A 6000-nucleotide genomic window follows, 5' to 3' on the forward strand; every position below is an offset into this window, starting at 1 on the left:
TCTTATTCTCTGGGGACAACTTTAGATAGAAGAAGAAATCTAAAGAGATATCTTCACCCTGCTGTCTTAACAAGGAGACAGAGAGCAAAAGGGTTGTAGCCAGGGGCTGAGGGGAGGCAAACAGGAATCAGTGTTCAATGGGACAAAGCTCAGTTTGGGAAGATAAAAAGGCTCTGGAGGAGGATGGTGGCGACAGTTACACAATAGGGTTCCAATGCCACAGAGCCACACACTTTAAAATGGTAAATTTGGGCTGGGTGTGGTGGCTCACACCTGTAATCCCAGCACTTTGGGAAGCTGAGGTGGGTGGAAAACCTGAGATCAGGAGTTTGAGATCAACCTGGCCAACATGGACAAACCCCATCTCTAAAGTACAAAAAATTAGCCAGGCTCGGAAAGGCTGAGCATGACGGTGCACCAGGAGCCCATAAACCTGTCAGGAGACTCGGCCTCAGCCTGCTTTACCATGTGGGAGCTCACGGCGGAGAGCGGGATGAAGCGTGAGCCTAGGAGTCAGTTTTAAAATGACCAAGCTTGTACTCATTTACATCCCTTTTGGCCTAAGCACTTGGCTGTGACACGAGGTTTTATTTCTGCTCCATGAGCCCCTTCTCAAAACGTTTTTCTCTCCAATCACAAATAGATTTTGGAAAAGAAAAAGCATGAAGAGAAGGAGGTTCGGTGTCCCACTCAGTCTGGCCCAGCTTTAGAGGGTCAAGACTCATTGAAAGTGACAATAAATAGTCGATCATCTGGAGAGTGAAGAAAATAAAAACAACAGCACTGGCACTATGACCCCTGGACGCCGACTCCGGCCCGGGCACCACGACCCCTGGACACCGACTCCGGCCCGGGCACCACGACCCCTGGACACCGACTCCGGCCCGGGCACCACGACCCCTGGACACCGACTCCGGCCCGGGCGCTGTGACCCCTGGACGCCGACTCCGGCCCCGGCACTGTGACCCCTGGACGCCGACTCTGGCCCCGGCACTGAGACCCCTGGACACTGACTCCAAACCCATGTGTGAACCCCAGGGAGCCGGGCATGAGCTCCTTTGAGGAACAGAAGAGGCTCCTCATTAGAAAACAACCCGCCTCCACCCTGAGGACATGCCCCCTCCACCACCACCCAGAGCCTGCACTCCTGACACAGAGGGATGGGGCCTGGGTCCACGGCCCCCTCTGCCTCCAACAAACAAAGTGGGCTTGAGGGATCCCCAGATATCACAGCTTCAGTTTGCTCAGGCGTAAAATCGAATCACTCATCGCTGCTCTGTGCCACGCAATCGCACATAAGGGAACCCAGGAAAGTTGTAACTCCCACGTTCTGCAAGGGCCTCAAAGGGCTGTCCAAGCATTGAAGCATTTTTGTCACCTGGGAGGCATGTTCTACTGGAATTCCCCTCCTATGGCATCATGGGGTGAGTGAGGTCACAGCGATGGTGCAGGAGTGTGCAGCCAGGTAGACAGAAGGCTGACCCACTTCCACCCGTTGGAGTCATCCACCGAAACACAAGAGGCCGTGCGGACCAGAAAGTCTGTGTGGCAGCAGCTCCCGGACACCTGCTGCCCTGCCCCGCTTTGGTCCACCTTCGGATTTGGATGTGCAGACCCCTCTTCCCAAATCCTGTCTGTGGACGTCGCAGCCCCACTTCTAAATAAAGATGGAAATGCGTGGCTTGCAAAAGGAACTTGTTTCTATCAGTGCTGAGACAGGGCGCCAGATGAACACTCCTCAGATACCATCTTCTTTCTTTCGTCTTGGCCTGCAGAGGCTCTGGCTGGGTGCAGACTCGACGCGGCCCTGCAGAGCAGGATCAGGGTCTCTGGGTCCACCTGGGTGCATGGAATCGTTCTGGTACCCAGGCTGGGCGTATCCTGCCAGGGGAAAAGGAAGAAAACAGCACCCATCGAGTGACAGCTACAATACAACTTGTCAGCAGAGCAGCCGTAAATTCCGCCCAAAGCCTCAGGAAAAACAATGACCGATGGGAGGCAACGCTGATGGGAGTACATACAACACTGTGACGGGCAGACTGAAAGGGGACCGCGTGGTCAGACGGCTTTCTTCCCAGGCAGCTTCAGAGAGGGGGCTCCCGCGTCTTCCCCTTGATACATAACCCGCAGTGGCCACGAGAGGGCGCACCTGACTCGGTACGCCGTACACCTGCCTGAGAATGCCGAATCCTGATGGACAGGAGATCACGGTCATGCCCTGGAGTCAGTCTTGCTTCTCAGGGCTGACCCCCCAGTACGGCGTTTAAATTGTGAGTCTAAGAGGATAAGATATTTCCACGTGACTTCAGAAAAATCTAACATGATCATAATCGCTGTTACTTTATTTTTATTTTATTTTTAGAGATGGAGTCTTGCTCTGTCACCCAGGCTGGAGTACAATGGTGCGATCTTGGCTCACTGCAACCTCCGCCTCCCGGGCTCAAGTGATTCTTGCCTCAGCCTCCCGATAGCTGGGATTACAGGTGCACGCCACTACTCCTATCTAATTTTTGTATCTTTAGTAGAGACGGGATTTCATCATGTTAGCCAGGCTGGTCTCAAACTTCTAACCCTGTGATCTGCCCATCCCAGCTCCCAAAGTGCTGAGATTACAGGTGTGAGCCACCACAACCGGCCAATAGTAGCTAATATTTATTAAGCATTTGCTATGTGCCTTGCTCTGAGCTACATATTTCATAGGCATTCTTTGGTTAAATGCTCATGATACTTGGATGAGATATATTTTTGCAAATGGGGAAACAGCTGCTTAAGTTCCCATGAATAATAATCAGCTGATCTAAACCCAGGTCTGTCCCAAGTCTGGCTGTCAGCCCTGCCACCTCCTTTCCCAAACAACATCACTGGTTTGAGCCCAAGGCTCCACCTGTATAACAAGACCAGAAATAAGAATTTCACAATTTATACAACGCCAGGCAATTTGGGGGACTGGTGTAAGCAATTCTGCAGACTCTTGGAGACAGTAGTCACTGGGGGCATCGTGCCACAACTAAGCATTTAAAGGTTGAAAATGCTTTCACTCGATTGATAAAGCAATATTCCCCAAACTTGATCTCATACATCCTACGAACACATCTTTATGTCAGTATACCCACACGTCAGTGGCACAGATGGCCAAAGTGTTTTTTCCTGAAGTGCAAACATTGAACGTATTCTTGAGGCCAATGTTGTATATATCTCTTCGTGAGAATAACAGGATTTTTTTTTCTCTTTAGTGCTTGAAGCATGCTTGAAATACAAGTTAATAGGACCCCAAGTATCTCCATTTTATGTTATTAAAGGTAATCTTCTTTAATTAACATAATCAGAGGAAAATAGTATACTTAAGAGACCAAAAAAAAAAAAGTGGCGTATCTTAGATCAAAGGTTTTTCCTGTGATTGTGTTTGATTATCTTTTAAAATCATGCATCATAAGAGTTTCTAGAATGCAGCAGTTGGATTTTTTTTCTTTATTTACTTTATATATTTATAATTCTGACTTTTAAATCATAAGACAATTGGTGTGTCTGTTTATAATGCTGGTAATCTAGAAGGGGAAAACGGTATTTTCTTAATTTCTCATGAACACTTTTATTTCTGGAACTGTAATTACCGTTTTTGAGCAGCTTCGCTAGGAACATAGCATTCCGCTGGCTGGCCCCCAAGTTTCTGGTGGCTTCTCAGCCCCATCTACAAGAAGATAAAATAAAAAGGCCCAGCACCGAGCATATGGTCTCGGTGTACGCGTGCTTTGAAGAACAGCAAAAGGCCAGCAGAAGGAGGACTTAGCATACACATGTGGAAGGTCTGTCCAAGCAGGCTACTCTCTCCACGGGGCAAAGCAAAGCTTTGTGGAAATACAGGATATGCACACAAAGGGCTTGGCATGGCCCAGCCTGCAGGGCACCTGCGAGGGAACAGCGTTTCCGCCAAGATTGCACCTGAACAAAGCCATGCACGTCCACGGCCGTCTCAGCACAGCCACTGGCATCTACAGAGAGCAGAACCTGAAGGAAGACAAGACAGAGGGGCCGGGTGCAGTGGCTCCCAACACTTGGTGAGGCCAAGGCGGGCGGATCACGAGGTCAAGAGATGGAGACCATCCTGGCCAACATGGTGAAACCCCATCTCTACTAAAAATATAAAGCTGGGCGTGGTGGTGCATGCCTGTAGTCCCGGCTACTCGGGACGCTGAGGCAGGAGAATCCATGTTTACGGCAAAATGAAGTTGAATGGCAAAGCAAGTTTACAAAGTGACGGGCATCAGACCTTAGGAGGCAGTGAGTGAAAACTACACAGAACAGGCTGTCACTCCGACAAAGACCCCAGGGAGCTGTCGGGGAATGCCAGGTGCCCCTGCAGGTCCATGTCAGGCAGGCAGAGCGCACTGGTGCCCTGCAGGTCCGTGTCAGGCAGGCAGAGCGCACTGGTGCCCCTGCAGGTCCGTGTCAGGCAGGCAGAGCACACTGGTGACCCTGTAGGTCCATCTCAGGCAGGCAGAGTGCACTGGTGCCCTGCAGGTCCATGTCAGGCAGGCAGAGCGCACTGGTGCCCTGCAGGTCCCTCTCAGGCAGGCAGAGCGCACTGGTGACCCTGCAGGCCCATGTCAGGCAGGAAGAGCACGCTGGCCGGGCCGGGGCCAGGGTAAACTGACCAGGAGGAGGGATGGCTTTCCCAGGCCAGGGACAGGTTAGGACCCAGCCATCGGAAAGATAAACGATGGAAAAGCACTTGAAGGAAGTCTTCAGGTTGACAAAGTGTAGATTGGCAGAGGAGGGAATTTTAGATGTAAAGGGAGTGGTGGGGAAATATCTTTCTATCCCATAGAAACATGGTAAAAATTCATTATTACAGATACAAGCTAAATGTACAGACGTTCTTAAAGCGTTTGTCTAAAATAACGCAAGATTGCTCCATAACAGGCTCTTACGACAATGTTTAGGATTTCAGAAATGCAGGAGAAAGAAAATGTAATCAACACAGACAGTTCCTGATTTATGGTGGTTCAACTTACAGCCACATCAGTAAATGGCTCGACACCGTCAACCCTTGTGATTAAAACAGGCCTGTGTTAGAGGACTGTGCCCAACCATCTGCTCATCTAAGTGTTCTGAGCATGCCTAAGGCGAGCGAGGCTAACCTGTGACGTTCTATAGATCAGGTGTATGGAGTGCATTTTCAACTGACTGTATTTTCAGCCTGCAATGTGTTTATCAGGACATCATCCCATCCTAGCTCAGGGAGCACCTGTTCTGGACTAGACTACCCATCGATTGGTTGCTGTGACACCCCCGGCCCCTAGCATCACAGCAGAAAACAAACTAGCTTAACTGGACATTGTACCTAACGCCACAGTAAGACGCGGCCCGAGTGTTAGAAGGAGAACAATACAGAACTGGCGTAATCCCATCTGCAGCTTCTCGTTCATCCCTGACACATACGTGGCCACTTGGATGTGGATTTATGACCCGCTGGGGATGTATGAAATACGTCTTCTTCCTCTAGAGGATTTTTTCTTCTGGCTGAGCCTCTCTCACGCCTCATTCATCCTTGGCTTGCACATTCCTTTTCTCTCGCAAAGGAGTTCTCATATTTCCTTTGTTGTTTTCATAATACTTTCAGTAGAACATGACCCCAGAGATAAAAGCAGTAAAGAGTCGATCAACAACTGTCTTAGGGAGGAATGACTGGATTTCCCTGGGCTGGAATTTCTGAAGAAGGGGTCCACCTGGAGAACATGCTCATCCTCTCACAGCATGCCTGGGTCACTGGCAGTGCCCTGTGCCTATGGGGCCGCTCTTCAGTGCCTCTCCAACAATCTGCAGGGTTTCCAGGGCAGGGAAGCGGTTCTAACAAACAGCACTGCGAGCCCCTTCCCAGGACGCCAGCAACCCGCAGGTAAAACATCACTGGGGGCTGCCGCTGCTGCCTTTGGCGTCCTGGCCGTGGCTTGCTTGGGATGGGTTGTAGTCCACAATTTCCTTAGGAAGTTGGCTTTTCTC

The sequence above is a fragment of the Callithrix jacchus genome, chromosome 7 (genome assembly GCF_049354715.1).
Source record: "Callithrix jacchus isolate 240 chromosome 7, calJac240_pri, whole genome shotgun sequence".
NCBI lineage: Eukaryota > Metazoa > Chordata > Mammalia > Primates > Cebidae > Callithrix > Callithrix jacchus.